The sequence below is a fragment of the Uloborus diversus genome, chromosome 6 (assembly GCF_026930045.1).
Source record: "Uloborus diversus isolate 005 chromosome 6, Udiv.v.3.1, whole genome shotgun sequence".
Lineage (NCBI taxonomy): Eukaryota > Metazoa > Arthropoda > Arachnida > Araneae > Uloboridae > Uloborus > Uloborus diversus.
The window spans coordinates 70,707,668-70,732,210 of NC_072736.1; positions in this window are offsets into that span (position 1 = coordinate 70,707,668).

Consider the following 24,543-nt stretch of genomic DNA (forward strand, 5'->3'; position numbering starts at 1 on the left):
CGTATTCAATGCTATGTGCAGGTGAAGTGTAATTCAATTTTCTACCGAGAGTGCTAATTAGGGATGTCAAAGAATGGTGCTTTACAAGAAATACGAAAACTCACCAGAATATTAAACATTCAATACAAACATATCCATCAGTGGTAATTACTACAAATTGTATCACGTTGACCTTTGAAAAATAATATTCTGCAAGCAATGCATCAAAACATCACCCAAAAGAGCATCTTTTTCTCTAGCTGATACACAAAAATAAACGATCATTTAATCGTTGCTCGGAGAAAGATCACGCCAGCTCCTGGCAAGCAATTAAATAGGGGGTAATCGAAGCATTATGGTGGTTACGGTACGTGTTTCGATTAAAAGAACTGCGGAGAGATAACGTGTTCTCTCCTGGAATTTCGAAAGTCAAGACCACCAGCTATGCCTCGCGGAGAGACCAACCACTTCACGATGGCAGCAGTGTGGAGACAGGGTGGAAGGGGTGGAAGCGCTGCTAGGGTGCTCGGAAGGGGGCGATTTGGAAACTGAAATGTGAGCTTCCGAGCAACGCTCTGATTGGGAGCCTTGAAAAAATGCCAGATTTTATTTAGATGCAATGTTAATAAGTGGGTTATCAGATATGCAGAATTTAGAAGGCATTTTACAACATTGAATCTTTTGAAAAAAAAATTGTTTTTGCAAAGTAGTAGGTTGATGATTTTTATTTATTTAACTAAATTTATAAAGGTAGCTACTAAGGTGAAATTTCGTTACGATGAATTTCAAGAGAATGCAAATTTTATTCGCTTATGCAAATTTTATTCGCTGTAACGGGAATTCGTTTGCAATATAATCCAAGAAATGTAATACGAATTAAATGGGGGATGAAAATTTATTTCTCTAAAACGGATATTTCGTTGTATTGGTATTTGTTGTAACGGGATTCCACTGCATTAAGAAATTTCCTGAAAATAGTGATGCAGCAGCTATAGTAGGAAGAAAAATGATAGTATTGTTACTCTAATTGCATACGTAGCGCACCGTTGAGATATTTTCCCGCTCTTATAGAGCAGATTTATTCTTTCAAAGCGTTATGTACTTTGCGATACGTATCAGAAGAATGTTGCTTTTAATTTCTACAAATTTATCACGGTAACTATTAAAACAATCCTAAAAATGGTGGCGCAGCAGCTACAGTAGGAAGACAAATGATGGTATTGTTACTCTAATTGCATACATAACGCATCGTTGGGATGTTTTCCCGCTGCTACAGGGTAGATATATTTTTCCAAAGCGTTATATACTTCACGCTACATATAAGAAGAATATTGTTTTGGGTTTATTTAAATTTGTTTGTTAAGGTAGTTTTAAAAAAAATCCTGAAAATGGTGGTGCAGCAACTACAGTAGAAAGAAATAGAATATTATTGTTACACTTATTGCACATACAGCGCATCGTTGAAGTATTTTCCCGCTATTATAGAGTAGGTATATATTCCTTTAAAAGCGTTATGTTCTTCCCACTACACATTAGAAGGATGTTGCTTCGGATTTATTTATCGAGGTAGTTTTTTTTTAAATGGTGGTCTAGCAGCTATAGTTGAAATTTAAATGATGAGATTGTCAGTCTAATTGCATACGTTGTCAGCGCTGAAATCTTTTCCCGCTGTTATAGAGGTAATCAGTTATAGATATGTATTTCACGCTATTTACTTAAATTGGTTTATAAAGGTAGCTAAAAAAAATCCTGAAATAGTGGTGCAGTAGGTATAAAAGAAAGTAAGATGATGGGTATTGTCACTCTAATTGCATAAGTAATGCATCACTGAGTTATTTTCCCGCTGTTTTAAAGTTCGTATATTCTTCTAAAGCGCTATGTTCTTCATGCTACATGTTAGGAGAAAGTTCTTTTGAATTAATTTCAATTTGTTTATCAAGGTATAGCTGTTTAAAAACATTCTGAAAATCGTGGTACTGCTGCCATAATAAAAATTTAAATAGAATATTATGTTTACACTAATTGCGTACGTTAGAATGTTTTCCCGCCGCTGTTTTAGAATAAGTAAATTCAACTTAAACGCTATGTGTTAAACGCTGAAAAGTATTAGGATGTTGTTTTCGATTAATAGAAATTAGTTTTTCAAGACGGTTGTTGGGAAACGTTCTAAAGATGGTGCTACGCAGTTAAAGTAGAAGGAAATATAATATTATTGTTAAATCTATTGCTAACTTAGCGCATTGTTGCAATGTGTACCGCTGTTTTAGAACTGCTACATTCTGCCAAGGCGTTATATGCTTCACGTTGAAAAACGGAATGCAGCTGTTAGAGCTAAGTTTAGGGCTGTTCTTTTGGTCGGCAACATGAAATAGACTTTCATTTCATTTTTGTTGGCATATAATTAAGACAATAATAACTAAGACTCTCCAATATATTATTTCTCCGAAGAAATAGGAAGACCTGTCACGTGACGATGAAGGTGACAGTTCGTTGCGCAACTTTTCCGGTTAATCCGAAAGAGATTTCCGCTCGGTTTTTTATAATATTTCCTCTACGGTTAATCTGTCACCTGTTACTCGTAACGTTTAATATTTCACCGTGATTTTCACAAGTTTGCAAAACATTATGACTTTACTGAACTGTCTTTTATTCTACAGATGACGTTCCATTTCAAAAACTTTTTCGCGCTAAAATTGATTAGCATTGTTTCAAAAAAAGATATTTTGAGACAGAACTTTGCGTTTGTAAAATCGCGATTATTCGTACATAAGAGGTTTGTAAAAGTGAGCCCAAACTACATGATGTCGGTATGAAGTGATAAAAATGATGAGAATCATACTAATTCTGTGTTCAGGAATTTGAGAAGTACATGGAGGTTTGATCGCATCTGGGATTCACTGTGAGTCAATTGCATTTTCGAAATACTGGTCTGCGAATAGGTTCTCTCAAATACTTTGATGGATTACTAGATGGACATACCCGAAACTAATTTCCTCTTTGTTTTTTAATCTTGTTTGGCTGCAATGGATGAACTTTTGTGTCCTGATTGCTCGAAAAGTTTTTCTGCAACCATATCTGAAAAAGACTTCCTTCACTAACTCGTTTTAAGTTCAGAATACTAAATGTACGGTGCTGTAGCATGTAGCAAACACAAAAGTCGAATATTTATTGGAGTAGTATGGTTTGTGAAAATTGTGTTGATAGCTTTTTTTTTAAAACCTTATTTAAAGTTTATACGTGTGAATTAAAAATCATCGATAACACAAAAAAGAAATATCCCGCAGTTAGGCTCAAAGAGAGGACATGTCAGCCTAGTCGGAAACTTGGTGCCTTTGCCTTGTTTGCTCCCGGCTTGAAATTGGAGTAGTGTAAATTTTATAAGTTTCATGGAAGTAGGGGGCCCGACGAACAAACTGACAAGGGGTCCACCTCGGCTATTGGCAGCTCTGCCCATCCCCTGTACTCCGAGGCACTTTATCGCATGTCAGAGCAATTCACTGTGTAAAAAAGGACACCACTAACAGATGCAAAAAAAGAGAAGATTTTGAACAGTAGAAGTAAACCTGAGCCTTTGAAAAACATTAGAAATTATTTTTCTTCAGGCAATATAATTTCTAGTACTTCCTATATACTTTTGCAGTAACAAAATGTTGGTTAAGTAAAATTGAAGAAAAAAGGAAAATACACTTGTCTTTTTTTTTTTTTTTGCAAAGAAGCATATTTGAACTTTGCGGTTTATGTCAGAAAAGAAAACAAGTAGAGCAATGCTTGTTTATATAATCAGATATTTTGTGAGTCTTATGGGATGTTATTGACGAGATGTTTTTTTATTTCGATATATTTTCATTTCCTTACGATTATGTATAACATTCGATTTCTGTTGAGAATCTAGTGCATGCTAAATTATTTTTCCGCTCACAATCTAACATAGAGTCCTTGTGCTATTATATGATATAATTTCGTACTTCTTCATTCTAAATGGAAGATATCCCTGTAAATGCTGTGTGCTTTCATTTCAAATAAAACTGTAGCTTGTTTCTGAAGGAAAAAATTTTGAAATCCAGCAGTACTTAGCTATGAACGACCTTTAACTTGTATTGACAAATTCGTTGTGAATATCTTTAGAACGAATATTTCTGCCGTACGCATAAACAGTAAAACTGAACCAGAAAAGCGAAATATAAATAATCGAGTGCAGAATTTTATTTCAACTACCATAGTTTGACGGAATACAATGATTGATCTTTTCTGTTATGTATAAAAATGATCATTAATTATTACTATAATTTAAAAAAAAAGTCAAAACCTTAACAGCTATTACACATTATATCTTCTACCGGGACCTTAGTTACTAGATGTTGTTTGTGCATCAAATTGGGAGGGTAAAAAGGTTACAGGATATAAGAACCAATGGCTTAACTACTGAATTAGCAAGTTTGCTTAACCTTTAAGATCTGAAATAGAAATTGAAGTTTGCGGTGCTTTCAAAAAACGTACAGCTTATTTTTCCTACGTCCAGATTAATAGCACTATAACTGAAAATTTAAATTGTTTGATTTTATAGCGGTTTTGCAGTGATAACATAATGAATTTTGAAATGAAATGCAATTAAACTCAATAATTATGCGAAAATGCAGGGTGTCTCAGTTAAATGCTTCAAAACTACTAAGAGGGGTAGGATGCACTCTGACGACTAGAAATCAAAGAGCAATGCTGGGTCGTAAACACTTTCCCAACCCGAATTGTTTCCATGTGCCGAAAACGCGAGATGTGCATTCTAGTTAGTGGAAAAACTCCAACCACTTACTTTGACTTATGTACCTTTTATTTTTTTACATGTATTATTAAATGTATTATTTGTAACATGTATTATTTGCGGTTTATTTTCTTGGTGGTGCCTCTGTGTACATCAACGCTTCAGGAAAGCGTTTTCGACCCAGCATTACTATATGATTTCCAGTCGTCAGGATGAACCGCACCCCTCTTAGGAGTCCTGAAATTTTTAATTGAGACACTTTGTATTAAACTTAAGGAAGTTTAATCGTAATTCATTTCAAAGTTCAACATGTTAGTACTACAAAACCGCAAAAAAAAATAAATAAATAAATAAATAAATAAAATAAATAAATAAAAATAAAATTAAAAATCTGCATTTATGGCAGCATTGAACTGGATGTACGATATGATATCTCAATAACATTGAAAAAAGTATAATTTCTAATTTTCTTTTTGCATTCATTCGTTAATAAAATACACCTGAACTTAGAAGACATATATACCTCATACTAGTACTTAAAGGGTTAAAAGTTAAATGTTAATGTTCTAATCATTATGAAAATAATACCAAACGTTCATTTTTATGCATGGGTATAAGTTGCTTATGATTAATTCAGTGTTAGAAGCCAGAATAGGTAGCCAATTACACAAGATCATATATAACAGCCAATCATTAAATTCCGAACCCTGTAAGACTGATTTTTGGCTGTGTTAACTGATAATGGTGTGTTGTTTGACACAATGACTCGAGTTTTTTCAGCACATGAATATATAAGTGTAATAGGGGTATTGTCTGAAATCAATGACTTTAGTTTTTTTTTGCACATGGTTACATAAGAATAATATAGAGTCGCTAAATTATGTTTTACTTACAAATATTTCAAGCACGCAACGACAAGATAAAAAATAGTTAAAAATTTTACAACAAGAAGCGAATTAATAGAGCGCAAGAAGATTAAACTGAGGAATAAAGCCGCTATACGTAGGTTTTCTAATCCAGTTTAAGTTTAAATTACAGAAATAGGGCAGTGAATTCTCCGCACGTACGTCTAAATTTTCAAAAGAAAAACTCTTATGCCAGCTTAATCTGATGAAAAAACTCAAACTTTTTTGGAGAAGCAATCCTTTCGGAACTCATTTCGACGCATTGCAATTCGGAACACGTTTAAGTAAAGTTTCTACTACAAGTTGTGTGGAAACGAAAATTGAAAAATTCGAGATTTAAAGCATGGGTAAGCTAGAATATCAGATTCTAAAACATCAATCCTTAAACACCACAAAAACAAATTAATCCCTCATAAAATTTTTCCTATATGTAATGGATGTAATAATGTCCGAGTAAAAATTTCATCATTTTAATTTTGTTCTTAAATATGTCTCTTATGGGACGTTTTGTGGGCAGAATGAACTAGAAAAAAAGACACCAAAAAGCGTTCCACCTGCTACGGTCGAAATGCATGCACTGAGCTTTTGTTTGTATAAATTGCTCCTGGGACGGCCGATATTCCATTATAAGGGAGAGTGTTGCACCTTGGGACACTTTTCATGTTTTAATTTTTAACTTTAATTATTTAAATCAAATTTAAAATCTAAAAGTCACATTGAAATACCCTAACATATTTCTATAAAATATATTTTTTTAAAATTCAGTCCGTTCGAAAATAAAATATTGCCAGCAATTTAAGGTAAGAGTTCCAAGCTGTCCCAAGGTACAGCATCCTATTGTACCTTAGGACACATCCTCTTGTACCATGGAAAAATCTTCATGATTCAGGAAAGAGCCATATACTTAAACCAATTTTGCATCAAAAAAAAAATCATGGCTTATGAACTAAATGATGAATAATGAATTATGAAGTAATGAATTATTATTTAATATTAAATGTGTTTAAAAGAATACATAAGATTAGAACATTTTCCTTTGTTCTTAAACACATCTTAATTATTAAGAACCATGCATATTTTGTACCTTGGAACGTATCCTAAGGTACAATATGTTTAATTGTCCCAAAGGTACAATTACCACGTGGTTTAAGAAAAACCAATATGAGGGTCAATCTAGATGCATTATCATTATTTCTTCAAAACCGAAATACTTAAAGTACTACTTTTCTTTTATAACAAAATAGAATTCAGTTGAATAGTTTTACAAGTACAGAGACAGAAAATGAAATAAAAATGAAGAAAACATTTACTTTAGAGTCATGAAATTTCCTATATCATAAATTCCTCAAATTTACTTATTTGATGCTGATTGTTACTATGGCATCATTTAGTGGTGAAGGTTACTATTAGAGACTAGCTGAACCAGCAAATTTTGTTCTGCCATATAAATTATGTCTAGTAAATATTTTGGCTGTTAATTAAAAAATAATGAATGTATTACAAGTGAATGGAGATGGGTCTGTTATGGAAAGAGGAATGAAAAGCTGTTAAGACGATGATCACCTGTAAAAACAAAGAACACCAACCATTGATTTTTCTCAATACAATGTATTTCATTAACGTAACGAACAAATTCATTGTTTGATCTATTAAAACTTAAAGGTAGTGTGAAAAAGTAATATATTTTTTATCCTAAAGTATAACAATCAAATAAAGAAAATGAATAATGCCAACTTAACGAAGGCGTTTGAATTCTATTGGCACGTTTGTGGGAATCATTGGAATTCGTGGCAGCAAAACATTTTTGGTTCGGAATTCATGATTCAGATTGGTGGCTTCGATAACGTTTTTTATAATTTTTTAAGTGACCAACCGCGTGCCATTGCACAGCCGTGGTAGATTCAAATTTCGAGGTAAAATAACCGCAGATCCAACTTATAGTCGTAGAAAGGGGCGGCATGCTTGATAAATTTAGTGAGTAAATTACTCTGTTGTATAATGTACAGCTTTATTAGAATCGCAAACTGTATCGATCGATTTGTATGATACCAAGTCACGAGGCAATGACTGCTGTATCTTGAAGTTCAAATCTTCGACGTCCACATTTTTTGCTGTTAATATGGTTCTTCTGCCAGCCACTCCTAATTTATGCATTGTGTGCGACATTGGGAAATTGGTGGTCAATGAGAGCATTTTGAGAATTAACGATAGTGCAGAAATTAGTGGGCAATTTATGCATGTAATATTTTCATAGAACCCTTTAGAAACACTCAAATGCAACCAAAAGGGGAGGTGTACAACTAGACCCCACTAGGAGTCTACATACCAAATTTCAACTTTCTAGAACATACCGTTCTTGAGTTATGCGATATATATACGCACATACATATATACGTACATACCGACGTCACGAGAAAACTCGTTGTAATTAACTCGGAAATCGTCAAAATGGATATTTTGCGTGTCTATACGTTTTTAGGCACTTATCCACCAGTGGTCGAGTCGGTAAAAAACTCAATATTTATTCGGTCGTGAGTAAAGTGGAAATAAAGGTCGATTTTTGAATGAAATTTTCTTTCGCGAATACAATAATTCCTTTTTTGTAAAAGGAAGTAAAAAAGTTGACGCTCATGTACAAAGTAATAAATAATGTAAATAATGTAAAAAAGAGTAAATAAAACAATATTTATTCATTTATGAAAACAATAACACGCATGGTTGAAAAAACTTGTAAATTATTTATAAGGGAAGGTTGTCTATGCCCCTGCTTGGTGTGTCATCGACGGTGCATACGTACATCGTGTTTATACGAACGTCCCCGAGTTTTAATCCGTCCTAGTAAAGCAGCAGTAAAGCGGTATGGCGCAACCAGGATTAAAATAAAAATGATACATTTCTAAAAAAAAAAAAAGAAAAGAAAAAAAATGAAGTTTTGTAACTTATGATTAGTGAAAAAGCAGTTTATTTTTTTTTTGTTTGTCATTTTTTTTTTCGTTATTCTGACACCCTCCACCTACAAACTAAGATGGTCATTCCATTTTTTTTTTAAATTATAATTTAAGTTTATAATTATTGAAAGTAAAAACGTCTTTTGGGCAAAGCAGGTCGGGCAAAGTGGGTATAGGATTTAATCATGTATTTATTCATAATTTCTTGACGCATGTACTGACTTAGATTTTCTATTTCAATTTGATAAGTATAACTTTAAAAAGTTATTTTTATGATAGCAATTAGCTAGTCTATTAATTTAATCAATTATTTCTTTAGGATTTATAAACAAATGTACTGACTTTAAATTGGATAAGTTGAACTTATATATATATATATATATATATATATATATATATATATATATATATATATATATATATATATATATATATATATATATATATATATATATATATTATCATGCCAGGTAGCTGGTCAACTAATTAATTCATTTATAACTGTTATATATTGGCAAATTATTATTATTATTAGTATATTGGAATACACTTCGCACCATCTACACCATATCACATACGAAGATACTATGTGATTTATTTGTTTATTTTTTGTCAGTTTAGTAATAAAGGATCAGAACTTGACTACTCTAGAGCAACTCGAAAAGTTAAAATTTCTTTCTTGCACGCCACTTTGTACAAACTAAAAGTTACTTATACACTTATAGTCCAAGAGCCCAGGACCGCCAGACCTAAGTTATTTTCTAAGTAATAAAATGTCTAGGACAGAATAGAGTTAACATGTACTTTCAACATACGCCTGTTTATTAACTTGGTCCGCGGGTCAATTTGCAGGTACTGGGTACTGAATGTACGCAAAAACAGTGCTAAACTTAGTTAGCCTAAGTTATTTTCTAAGTCTCAATTTTTATATTATGATACTCAGGGAATTATTCCGAAACATTTTGCAAGCAGCCAGACCAATCGTATGGGCCAAACATCCCGCCAGACACAGTTAAAACATCGCTCTGATACGAGCGCGATGCTATTATTCTTGAGCTGAAACACTGAAAAATATTGTCTGCTTTCAAAAAGCAATATTGTTAAAGCAGAAAACCTAGTAAAAAAAACATGAAGTAGGATTTCAGTGAAACTCGATTTTACGTCCCCCGAATCTACGTTTTCTCCATATTTCACGTTTTTTCATCAGGTCTCCCAGTTATGCCTGCTAACTTAGACAGTGGACCAAATTTCAGGTACGGGGTACTGAATGTACGCAAACACATTGATAAAGTTTTTTTTCTTTTGGAGGGCTGATTTCTCACGCGCTCGTACTCATAGCGACGTTTTAGCTGTGTCTGGCGGGATGTTTGGTCCATACGATTGGTCTGACTTCTTACAAAATGTTTTGGAATTGTTCCCTGAGTATCATAATATACACATTGAGACTTAGAAAATAAGTAAGGTTGCGCCACTGTCAGCCATTAGTGCCCACGGGACGTGTCTGGTAGTTTTTTAGGTTGTTATAACTGTGTCTGGCGGGATGTTTGGCCCATACAATTGGTCCGGCAGCTTACAAAATGCTTTGCAATAGTTCCCTGAGTACCATAATACAAAAATTGAGACTTAGAAAATAACTTAGTTTAGCACTGTTTTTGCGTACATTCAGTACCCAGTACCTGCAAATTGGCCCGCGGACCAAGGTAATAAACAGCGTATGTTGAAAGTACATGCTAACTCTGTTCTGTCCTACACATTTTGTTACTTAGAAAATAACTTAGGTCTGGTCATGTCTGGCGGCCCTGGACTCTCCATCTATTAGTTTCTCAAACAGGAAAATGGTCTCTAGAACTATTGTTACACTAATATCATTGCGGATCCTTTAAAAGGTAACACTAATGTGTTTTAAAATATGTAAAAACAAAATTAAAACTACTACTACAAAACAAAATTAATGCATAATGTAAAAACAAAAACAAAACTACTTTTTTTCATCATCCTCACATAAATAATAGCCGATGCTAAAGTAACCTGCGTGTTTCAAAAATGAAACTCGCGCCACGGCATGATAATTTGATAATATGTTTTGGTAATGTTTGACATGCATGAAAAAGCTTTATTGTGACAAGGCTGAACTCGATCCGGCGACTTAAGTTTTATTGTAAGACTATCACTTTAGGAAAACGAAGGAACCAAAATAATTCACAACTCCGATAAACTATAGGGGGCGCTGCAGCCACTGTATAATGGCGTATGAAAAAGGTAAAACAAACAATTGCTGTAACTTATAACTTGCTTTGAAGATCAGTGAATGAAGAACAGTGAATTCTGAAATTATATTATACTATAAACTGTCTGAAGCCTGTATTTACCCCAAAGAAAACACGTGGTATGGAATGTTTTACCTTTTTCGGTAGTATTGTAAATCACAGCAAGGTAGCGTATTCGAGCACTCTGGAGATGCGAATTGACGTTATCTACTGGAGTTTAGGGTTAATCCTCTGGTGTTACGGTTAAAATTTCAACTATCAAAATATCACCAAACAGGCGATTGATTCGTTCAAATGTAGGAACAATTCTCACTTGTCATACCCTGACGTGTGACTTTCTAGTCGGTTGAATAAATACCAATCGGTTTGTGAAATCTAAAGGTAATCTGCAAACATAGAAATAATTTACTTTCCGTATATATTAATAACCGTCGCAATCATTTGGCTCTCTTGCATTAAAAATACCATAGGTTTTTTTCCCTTTCTTTATCAAAGAAACGATGAAAATTCCCCCCCCCCCCAATTTTCTACTTGTTGCAGGATCGAAAGGTATTATACAATTTTAATAATGAATAAATGAATGATTGCAAATGAATAATTTAATGAAGGAACGCAAATGGTTTTGTAAATGAATGCATACATAAGTCGTTGAATAAATGAGTGAAAAAATAAAGCGAAATAAATTTCACTTTTCTCCGCATGCACTAGACAAATTTCTTTAAACGTTTAAAATCAAACTATGGTTACGATTAAATAAGTAAATAATATACATCAGCAGTTATCAATCAATATTTAAAATATTAATTAGAAGACTTTTATCAATATATATTAGCAAGGATTATTCCTGCCCACTGCAAAATATTACAATACAAATGCAACAAATTTTCAAAATGATCTAAAGGTCAATGCATGTTATCGTATGCTTTCATATGTGAAAGTATCTACTTTTTGATTGGGTCAAGTAAATACTTAATAATGTAGTTAAAGCATTGCCAAGTAGTGGGCACTGCAACCCTGAAACGTTATTTACCATTTTACCATTTGCCCCTTATTCCCTTATTTAAGCACTTGTCATCACTACCCGATTAACGCATTTCGTTTTTGTTTTAGCTTTTCTGTTTTGAAATAAATAATTTCCATCCCCAATTAAAAAGAAGAGATGCAAACAGTTCTTAAGAAAAGGAAGAGAAAACCTGCCATGCACAGTTGGGAAATAAATAAATTGAACTTTCTATGTGGAAATGTCTACCCGAGTAAATCTTTCCACTTCAACTCGCTCCCATGATTACGAAAAAGTAAAGCCGCTTTCCCTTTAATATGTTTGAAGTACAACCAGAGACATTGGATAGAAGCCATAATAAAACAAACAACCATGAGTGAGCCGACTTCTCATTCGTCTTGAACTCAAGAGGGAAGAAAAAACTGAAACAGAAACTATTTCCAAAATAGCACAAAGAAGTTTTCTTACTTTTTTGAAAAGACATTATCTTGCTGTGCATTGTGTATTCTTGAACATCTGATTTTCTTTTAACGTATATATATATATATATATATATATATATATGTATATATATATGTACCTTTTTTAATTCTACTTTCATGCTTAAGTAAGCATTAGCTTCGAATAATTTCATTCAATCCTGGCTCTTTCTTGAAATTTCTCGTTAGATTAAGCGTCTTTTAGTTCAGTTAAAGTTCGCTAAATTACCCTTGTCGTCGGTCAATGCTACGCAAAAACGGAAAATGTCCATAAAAATTATTATTATTTTTAAATTGTTATCATGGAAAATCTTATGATTATCACAAACTGATTTTGGTCAATTCTTTGCAAAAATGGTACAATTCGATTTTAATGGTTACTTCCAAATCATCATATTCTTAAAAGGTATTCTCCATTCTTTTGTGTGTAATCAAGAATTTATTTTTTGCGCATAAATAAATTATAAAATGTTCAAAAATACTCTTCTTTAAGACCTGAAGGAGAGCATTACTACAACATTTGCTACATTTTTAATGCATCAAAAAATGTTATTTCCTGGTTTACTTGCTTATTTCTGACGCGTTTCAAAACCTATGAGGCTTCTCTACGGGTATGCTGCTCAAACTTTCTAACAAAGAAGCTGCTTGATTGTGCTCATAAAGTTATGTTTATTTGGGCTTTTTACTTTATTTGCATGTATTTTCCGCCATTTTAAAATCTTAAATACTTGATATAATTCTAACTGCTGCATTTTGTGCCTTGTTTATATTGATTTTTCGTTTGTTTCAATTTCTGTATTATATACATACATACATACATATATATATTCTCGCGACGCGTTCCGAAACCTGTGAGTCTCTGCTGCTCCCATGAAGAAGCAGCTTATTTGTGCTTATAATATTATTTTTATTTGTGGTCTTTTTTTCTTTTACATACTTACATTTGTCTGCCTTTTTAAATCACATGAACCTTCTTTAGCGTTTTTTGATGACGAAACTTTGCGTAGAGAACATAATGAAGAGATGGGAAATTTTTTATGCGAATCAAACACAAAAATTCTAAATTTTGCCGAAAGAGGGTGTTTTTAATAATATGCACATTTACAACTAGTTCATTGTTTAGATTTCACCATCATTTTCACTACCCTCACCAAATGGAGCTCCTCCACACATTACCCCACACGTGATCCGCCACACGCCTTCGTGTTTAGGACATCCTCAAAACTTACTTAATCGAACATTCTATTCACTTTGGAAAACTCTCTCTTTTATGAATAAGTCGTCACATCTGTCTGAAATTATAGTCATTTGCTTTTCTGTAAGTGACTATTTCTGCAATAGATCGATTTTCGTCCCAGTCGGATAGTTCCGTTTTAGCGCGACTTTTTTTGTCTTTGAATCAACTGTATCACTGCTAGGTTTTCACAAAATGAATTGAAAAAGGTTTAAACATTCATATTTTTGGATTTTAGTATAAAAAAAAAGTTTTTCTTTCAGGCAAGAAACAGGAATTTTGAAAAAGATGGATTTAAAAACATTCACATTTTTTTTTAAGGTAATGCTTTAGATAGCTTTATTAGAGAACGCAAAAATATTTGAGCTTACTTTTTTTCAAATACATTTTTTTTACTTGCAAATGTTTATAATTTTTTTTGGTCAATAGTTTTTTTTCGTTTTACTTAACATGCTATAATTTTCACATACAGTTGATTTTTTAAGACAAAGATTCATCATTGATTAACAGCTGAGTAAAAATGTTACTTTAGTTTGGAATTATTGTTAATTCAATGAATATATTTCTGTCTACAGAGAAATAATTAGCAATTTTGACTTCCGATTAATGGTCCTTTTGCATTTTTATTTGAATTTACGCTAGTGTACTCGAATCGTTTGTTATCGAAAATCAGTAAGTATTGTAGTTCACTTTAAAAACAATTTCTGAGTGCATTCTCGTATCATTAACACTTATAACTTAGGTGTTCAAGCTTAATGAAAAAACTTTCGATTGCACCCTGTGATAACAGTAATGTTAAATACCATAACATTATGTGTGTAAATCTTAGTAATATAGGACAAAACTAGATGTCAAACTTTCTTTGCAAAAAGAAGAATATATTTCACAGAAGTATTTTTCCAAGCTTCGACTTCTTTTCAACATTTCAGAGTGGCTTGCTTGAAATGCCCCGAAACGTCAAAAACTGTATACAATACTGACGTTGACGAAAATTCTATATGCAATACTTTTCCCCATTTATTTTCTCGAAATGTGTGTCTATCTTTTTCTGTCTTGAGAAAATGCATATAACTGTCAAACACTTCAGTTGACAGATGAAAAGGAGATTTTAAAAACGGCACCTAACTTTTTGCACTGAAATGGAGTTTAAAAATTTGACTGTTTGCACTTAAAAAGTATAAATAAATTTTTGCATTAACAAAGTATTAAATTTTAAATATGTTATATGACAATCTCATTTCATCTATAGTGCTGGCCAAATTATTAGACTAAGACTGTTTTAAAAGCAAATTCTTTATTGATTACATAACTATAGACACATTAACGAACAGTGAAATAATTATCTAATATTTAGTATGCATTCCCTTGTTCTTGATGAGCACTTTAAGTCTTTTTGGCATACTTTTCACAAATTTTACACCATTTCTTAACTTTTTAAAAAAGGCGATAAAAAATTGTTCATACTCACTATTACATATACTCACATACACATACTCACTAATTACCTGAAATTAACTTTAAATATAACAGAACACACTAATAAAAGAACTAGTGAACTGTTTAAACTGATTAAGGTTATGTTCCTGGTAGGTAGATAAACAAGGAACATAAACAAAGCAGACAGTGCTGCCACCTGCAAACATTAAATTATATTAAAATAACGTAATAATCAGTGTACAGTATGTACTGTACTTTAACAGTAAAATAAATAGTATTTTAGTACAAATAGTGTACAAAAAAAACAAAAACAAAAAACTCTTTAGTCTAATAATTTGGTCAGCACTGTATATGTATATAAAAATGGATGTTGGTAAATGTGGATGTTACCACTAAACTCAAAAACTACCGAACCAATTTGACTGAAAATTTCACCATTTTTTTATTAGTACTATACCTGAGAAAGTTTATAGACTAGTTTGAAAAAAAAAATTATTGGTGTTTTTTTTAAGTTTCAATTTAAGTAACCATTTTCACATGTATTCCATAATATGGGGTTGATAAAATACTTGCACACATTAACATTATATGTCCATCAAAAGCATTGATTTTCTTCTGAGGATATCATCGATCCCAAATTTCTAAGTTAAATAAAAAGCAAGTTGAAAAGTTTATAGTTCCATGTGCAATGACTTTCATTAACTCAAATTAACATTTAGTGTTTCATCTCAACTTCCTGTGGATAGCTAGATTTGTTGTATTGTTGAATACTTTGTATTGCTTTTCGTCTGACTGTTCACATAGGCGTGTGCAGAGCTTTAGAAATGGTGGTACCACTATACCCGGAGGTTGAAATTGCACTTGGGAAGGCTACCATACTTACTTGCTTAAGGACAACTTTCAAATATTGTGAATAAAAAGCATTTTTAAAGCGTATGAGGTAAGAAATTAATGAACCTAAAACTGTAAAATTTCAGTGACTTTCGTATTAACTTTCTTTTCTACGTGCTAATGGGGATACCACGGTACCCCTGGTGACCCCTGTGCGCACGCCTGTGACTGTTCAAGGCGTTTCTCAAGTCAAATCATAAAGTAACGTTTTCCCACATGATTAGCAAATAATAAACACAATTGACTGAATATTTTTTACTTTAATGCAATTAATTATTTTTCATTTATTTATATTGATAGTTCACTTACTCATCATCTAAACAACCATCATAAATCTCACCAAAGTTTTTGCAGAAAGATTTCAATAGCTGAGGCATTTGGCAATTGTTTCACCTGTCCCTGTTTTCGAAGGCAAATACTGCGTAATAATGTTTCGCGGCTTTCACCATATAACCAAATTATCGCCATTGAAAGAATCTTTAACACTTTTGTTAATACGTAAAATAATCCATCAACTAATTTGGGCAAATTCATAATCAGCAGCAAAACTTCCATTTATTTGTCTTTTTGCGCAATCAATCAACAATCCCCAAATTTTACGACTTATTTTTGACACATTTCAGATGCAGATGTTTAGCGTCATTAAGTATCTCAGCATTCGGGGACAATATCTCTTTGACGAAAATTAAAACTAACCGTTTCACACACTTAGAGGGAAGCATTACCTAAGGAAGGTATCCCAAAACGCTTGCCGCAAATTTGGTTACATTTTAAATCGCACCAAGAACCCACCATAATTAAAATTTCCCAAATTAACTAAAGCAGGTTTAGAGGGATTACGGGCTGCTACATTAGAGTAGGAATTAGTAAATGTAGGGAGCAAGTCCAATCATTGACTTAGCAAAAGCTGACCCAAAGACCCCAAGTCACGTGGCTCAACAACGACAAATGGTTGGCACGTTTTGCGTGTAACAAACAAAATAAACTTGATTTCTTTCAATGATTTGCTTTAAAATCTATCACATGACTTGGGGTCTTGAGTTCACGATTGAAAGTCTTCATTCTCTCCATTTTATCTCTTCTCAATGGCTACTACATACTTGAAACAGTTTGTACTCTAAGACCCATATAGAGAAGGTTTTAGACAATGTTCAAAAAAAAAAAAAAAAAAGTAGTATTTGCAAATAAAACTTTTTAAACAAGTAAAGTTTAATGAGAATTTTAAGAAGTTTAAACATACAGACAAAAATATCAACAAAATAATTTAAAAAATCGTGAAAAGGGAAAAATCAAAGCAGTTTTTGATATATATCACAAATTCAGCTAATTACGATTGCAAAATTATATCCAATATTTTAAGAAATGCTAAAAAATGAAGAACAAAAATCTGATTTTTGAGTAAGTTGTAGCATTATCTAATTTTCAAAGAACAGAACTCCCTGATTGCGCATTATATCTCCTATCATTCCGAAAGTTTATATACCAATTTTCTAGCTGCTTTATCACCCAGAAAATGAAAGTAAAAGTCTTTATTGAAAATTAAAGATAAGTCTTTTAAAAGGCGTTTAGTATGAGTCTGCTGATAATATTAAGCAAAATTAAAATTTGCAAAAGGAAATTGAATAAATCCTCTAACAAAATCAAAAGAAGTTAAAAGAAAAAACGAGCTTACGTGTGCATCACATGACTTCCTTTTACTCCAATTTAATATCATTTTCGCATTACTGGCAATTTTAATGTGATTAAATTGTTTACTCTCTAATTATCACCAACAGTGGCCAAATTGAAACAGATTTCAGTAAAATAAATTTGTTGCCAAGTTGGCGACAGAACTTGGCGACCAAAGGACTGGCGATATATCGCCAAGTGTCCGCCAAATTATAACACCACTTGAGTTTACATCGAAATTAACAATGATTTTCCCCCAAAAAGGGGCAAAAGACCCCTTTAGAATCACGCGAATGCAACCAAAAAAGAAGGTGCACAACTAGACCCCACTAGGAGCCTACGTACAAAATTTCAACTTTTTAGGGCTTACCGTTTTTGAGTTATGCGACATACATACGCTTATCCGCACATACATGCGTACATACAGACGTAACGAAAGAATTCGTTGTAATTAACTCGGGAATCGTCATTATAGATATTTCGCGTGTCTATACGTACTTAGGCACTTATCTACGTGTAGTCGAGTCGAAAAAAAAAAAAAAAAACTCAACATTCATTCGAGGGTGAGTAAAATGGAAATTAAGTGAAGTGAAAGTTTTTTCGCGAATACAATACTTCCTTTTTTGTTAAAGGAAGTAATAACGACGTCAAAAAGCAGAACCTGCAGATTACTGCACAAATTACAGTAACCTGCAATTTGTATTATTTTTGACGTTGTTATTTCTTATTTTACTTTTAAGCACAAAGGTATTTATACACATAATGAAAAGAAGGGTTTAAAATAATACTTAACACAAAGTCATTGATTTCTAAGTGGTTGATAAATGCAGTACATAACGAGCTGATGTGTGCATCTCATGACTTCCTTTTACGCCAATTTAATGACACTAGTGTCTCGGAGAAAGCACGGAAACACTCTATATATTTTCTCCCCTAGTTTGTCACGAACCGAAGTGAAAAAGCGTTTTGCAGAGAATAATTTTACCAATATTGGCAATTTTAGCGTCATTCAACTATAACTCTCTAAAGATCGCTAATAGCGCCAAATTAAGACCAGATTTAAAAAAGAAAGAAAAAAAAATGTCGCTACATTGGCGACCAAACATGGCGACCAAAATCGTTGTGATATATTGCCAAGTGTCCGCTTAATTATAACATCACTCGAGTTTGCATTGTGATTAACATTGTTTTACCCCCAAAAAGGCGTAAAAGAAACCTTTTGGAACAACCGAATACAACCGAAAGAGGAGGTGAACTACTAAACCCTACTAAGTGTCTACAAACCAAATTTCAACTTTATACGGCATACCGTTTTAGATTTATGCGAAATACATACGCACGTCACGAGAAAACTCGCTGTATTTAACCCAGAAATCTTAAAAATGGATATTTTGCGCATTCGTACGATATATATGATTACGATATATATACGATTCGTTTAGATATATATGCACCTGCGTTTGGGTCGAAAAACAACTCCACGTTCATTTGGGGGTGAGCAAAATGGAATTAAGGCCGATATTTGAGTGAATGTTTTTTCACGAATACAATATTTCCTTTACTATGTAAAAGGATGTAAAAAAAACGTGGCAAAATGTTACAATTGTAGTAAGAACGAAATGCCTTAATGCAGCACTTAATATCTGTAAAATTTGATCAGTATGTACTGTTATTAAAATACACGCTTTTAAATGTAAGGGTCTATGTTGAGTTAATCAATTTCTTTCTTTCTTTTTTTTTTTTTTTTTTTTAGCTGGATTTACACTGTTTTTGTTTGTTTGCTCCAATACATTTTTCAGAGGAAGTTGTTACAGGATTTTAGTTTACAGGACGAGTATCATTTATTCTAAAAATTTTCTTAAGGGTTAATTTTCACACAAGTTTTTACAATTAATTAAGTTTATTTTGATTTTCTGCAACTAAAACGTTTAATTAGCATTACACAAAATGAAAAATAGATAGGGATCTATCCATATTTCTGAGGAATTGAAGGTGGGAGGAGGTTCTAACGGAAGTAGATGTGATGAAAGAGAACAGGGAGGATGATAGTTTGGTAGATACTTGGCGGGAAAACTAGATATCATAACTTTTTAAGGCTGAGGGTTTTGGGGTTTAGCATGAAGGCTTTCTTTTTTGTGCGGAAAAGTTAAAGGTTTTCTTGGCGGGGAAATTTTTACAACAGGGTTGTTTTTGATGCGTAAAGTATCTTTACCAATCATAACAATGTTTTTTTTTTGTGTTTAATGGTATAAGTTAGGAACTTCCATATTACACAGAACTATTTTTCATAAATTTTAAATGTCATATTGAATTTTTAACGTTATTTAATTGTTGAGAGATGATCAGAAAAAACTTTGCAGTTTAATTTTTTTAGTATGTTGCTATTTTTAATTTATTCACAAATAAAATGCGTATTATTAACTTAAGCAAGGCTTTTAGAAAATTTTTTAAGTTTTCACACTTTATTTCGTTTTTAAAAATAGCAAAGTTTAGCACTAGCGGTTATAAGTGAGATCAAAAAATTCATAAGAAAAATATGGAGGAAAGTTTCACGATGGCCACAACATATTAGTTTTTTTAAATTAGTGGTACCCGCACGGCTTTACCCGTAATAGAAAAATTAAAAGTTCTTTTGGTTCCCCTGTATATTTACAAATAATGTATGGTGAATTTTCTCGCCAATTGGCTTGTACCCATGCTACGGTTCCACGTTATGATAATTTCGTATCTCGCCAATTGGCTTGTGCCCATGTTACGGTTCCACGTTATAATAATTTCGTATCTCGCCAATTGGCTTGTGCCCATGTTACGGTTCCACGTTATGATAATTTCGTATCTCGCCAATTGGCTTGTGCCCATGTTACGGTTCCACGTTATGATAATTTCGTAATTTACTCGTCCGTCTTATGATAATTTTGTTCTTAAAATTGGAATAGAAAAAGAACCACATTGAATTTTTGAAAAATCGCTTCGAGGTGCACACTTCCATGCTACAAACTAATTTTGTGCCAAATTTCATGAAAATCGGCCGAACGGTCTAGGCACTATGCGCGTCACAGAGATCCTGACAGACAGAGATCCCGACAGAGAGACTTTCTGCTTTATTATTAGTAAAGAAGATACAAAAACTATTGTTGACCATATAAATCTAAATAACTGTTTTCACTCGAAAACTAGGTTGTGTTCGAGTTACGATGCATAGGTTCTGGCATCGTACACCATGGAGATCTTAATATGAAATGACACTTTGTATGATATAGCAAATATTTTTTGTTATATAATAGCTTAACATCCTACCTGGTAAGTGATTTTGACCAGTAAAAGCTATTGCACTTACCTAGAAAAAATAAACAGAAAATTAGTCGTGTAAATATGAAACATAAACATAATGAAAAGCATATTAAGTTCAAGGCAAGACAATGCACAAATAATAAATATAAGTTCAGGATTAAGTAAATATATAAATGTACGGGAGTCATAAACGCATGATGAAATCTTAGTACATTCTCTTCGTATTTGACAAAAAAGGTTTCTTAAAAAGTGCTCCGAGTAAACCTTTCGTCAACTCTTAGAGCAGGAATTAGTAAATGGATCGAGCAAGTTTAAGCATTGGCGTAGCAAAAGCTTGGGCAAAGACCCCAAATCACGTGACTCAACAACAACGAATTGTCCACTCGTTTTACGTGAAACTAGAGAAAGAAACCTGACTTCTCCCAATGCTTTGCTTTAAAATCTATCACATGACTTGGTGTCTTTGTTTCACGAATGAAAGTCTTCATTTCCTCCACTTTATATCTTCTGAATGGTTCAACTGACGAAAATTTCACAATATTTAAGCATAAATTAAAACATTTTGTTGTTTAATAAAGATAGAGACGAATTTGAAACTGCTTTATATACAATTTTGCTTTTTAGGTGTATCCATACAGATCTAATGTTTTCGTTCGAAAATAGGCTTTAAATTACCCAAACGATCAAGCCTGTATGACCCATTAAGATAATTTGGATGGCTTTGTTAGGATTGGTAGAACCAACCTCGAACCGACTTCATTAGGCATAAAGAGAAAGCGTTATGTGATGGTTTGGGTGTCGCCGCCCTTTGTGGAACTAGTTATTGTTATTCCTTAAACTATTCGAGCATCTGAAAAGTGCAGGGAAGTGCTCAATAGTCACTTGTTGCCAACTACACTGTTAAAAATTCAGGAAATTTTTGTGGTAAATATTAGGGCAAAATGGAGTGTTTACAGTACAGAAGCAATTAACAGAAAATTGTACCGAAAAAAATAAACTATTGCAACACCCATTGATACAACACGTGACTTACAGTGCGAAGCACATAACACCGTACTTACCCTCACTCCATGTGTCCCAAATGGCATGGCGATCAGCGAAACTTCCTGCCAAAACGAAGGTCCTGAGTTTTAAACTGCTGCTCAAATGTTGCATTTTTTTTACTCTCATTTATTGTTCCGTAAGATTTTACAGTAAAATTGGATTTTACGGTAAAAATTACTGGCAACATGGATACCAGTAGTTTTAACAGTAAAATTTTAGGGTTTTTTTTAACAGTGTACTGAAGATTTTGGTGGTGCAAATTATTTGTACGAGCAGAAAAATGCACCGATTCGCACATTCAGACTGTTGAGAATATGGTTTGCTGATAACAGTACTTGCATCATGGTATGACCCACACTTAACTCTGGTTTAATTTAATTTGAGAATAATTCAGGCGCTATCGTTTGCATTGTATATACATCTGGAAGACAGTTTTCAAATGTCCTTAAATTAAAAAAAGAAAAGAGTCGAACGAAGTGGGCCTTATATAAAGCCAGAATATATGGGCAACTGAATAAAAAGCATGTCAGCTTGTATACTCGCTGTCATAAAAATGGATCTATTATTGAACGACCCAGTTGCAAAAATGTTTTCAACAGTCTGCAACAGAAATAAAAAATAAAAAAATAGTCTTCAAGATGAATTGAAATTAGATTGATCATAAAACCTTAGTCGGCACCGAGAAATTCTTAAAAATAAGAAGCTAAAACACTAGTACATGCTAACCGTGAGTTATAGTTGAGAAAATAATGGGGCAAATCTTCATTAGCTTTAATTTACGTTCTTTTCTCTTTAAAAAATTTAGTTTTTTGAAATCCTTCAATTAAGAAATAGTCTGAAAACTTTCTGAAAAATCTGCGACACACTTCATAGCTTCGCGCCGTTTCTGCTCCCGGGTTGCGGACAATTCAAAGGTATGAAAAATGTCTTTATACTTATTAGACAACTAATTTGCTTCGATTAATCAATTTTCGAGGTAAATTATTCAATTCAAATTTAATTCTCGTTGTAGTGTGTCAGCTAGGCAGGAAAATTGGGATGCGGTGCTTCATTTTTCCAACTGTACCGTAATATGGTGTGAAGTCAGACTTCTACAGTACATACATGCTATAAGGACCTGTTTATAGGGTGAGTAACCATTCACAGCATAACAACACATTCACACAAAGAAAGGACAAGGCCAGAAGAGAGAAAGTACATCGCATTCCGACCGGGATTCACACCCGGGACCTCCCAATCGCAGTCAGACTTTTCTGACCACTAGGCAAGGCGGGCGGCTTCGAATTCTATTCAGCATAAAAATATTTTTATTATATGCTTTTGTTATGCATGAACATATTTTTGATTACAAAAATGAATTAGATCATGACCCCTTCTCCTTAATGCGGCCAATGACCATTTCTAGAATTGTCCCTGCGAGAGCCCATTCACACCTCTCGAGAGAGGGTGGCGAAGCGAGGAAGGATGTCATAAAAATATCCTGAGCAGTATAAATAAACTAATATGCAAGTAATTGACGGCACTGATTTTAATGACACATTGGGAATAATGTTAACAAGTGCCTATTGCCGTCATATCTCATTGAAAGCAATCTATAACCGATTCAGTTCTTTACCCCTATAACTTTCCTGTTCAATATTTTTTTCTTCTAAATATAGAATTAATGAAAATAGTATTTAATAGAATAATAAAAAAAATATGTAGTCGTATTTAGTTTAACAATTGTAGAAATAAAATATGGTATTTATTTTGATGGAGTAACCACAATATATCACTGGTGGACGGGTTTGGGATAGTCTTCTCTTAATACAGGGATTCCAAAACTGTTCCGAATTCGCGGCACCCTTTGAAGAACTAGACATTTTTAATGAAACCCTAATCTATTATGTACAAATTATTTTTACTACAAATATTTTGTGGCCTAGGGTGCCACGGCGCACTGTTTGGGAAGGAACCCTTGTCTGAATTCGCAACTCCAGCGCTCAAATACGCTACCTTCCGGTGATTAAAAAAATTAAAGAAAAAGGCAAGACATTGCGCTCCACATGTGTCTGTTGGTAAACATAGGCAGTTTGTTGTGAGTACTTATTAACCCATTCGATGTATCATATATTGCTTTTTTTATTCGCAAAAAAAAGAGAAAAAAATCAGCACTTCTTGGAGCGATTGTCGTCAAAATTGAACCAACACTTGTTTACATATGGAATCACATTTATTCCAAATTTCATCCAGAACGTAACATAAGTTCTTGAGATATGGCACTCACAATGGAAAAAAAGGACGTACGATTACGCCACCCCCTTTTCAACTGTTGACACCAAAATAAAATCAGCTCTTGTACCCTTCAAAGGCTACTTGTCGATAAATTTTTGTTTGATTCCGTTCATTATTTCTTGAGATACAGCAGTCACAATTGACGAGAAAAAACGTTCTATAGCTCAACCCCCGTTTGAGATATTGACACCAAAATTGAATCAGCACTTGTTCCCGTTAAGGGCAACATATGGACCAAATTTTGTTTGATTCCGCCAGTCACTACTTGGGTAATAGCAGGCACGCATAACTCAAGAAACGTCCCATTGCTCCACCCCCCTTGAAGGAATTCGCGCCAAAAACCAATGGGCACAATTTCACATAGGGACAC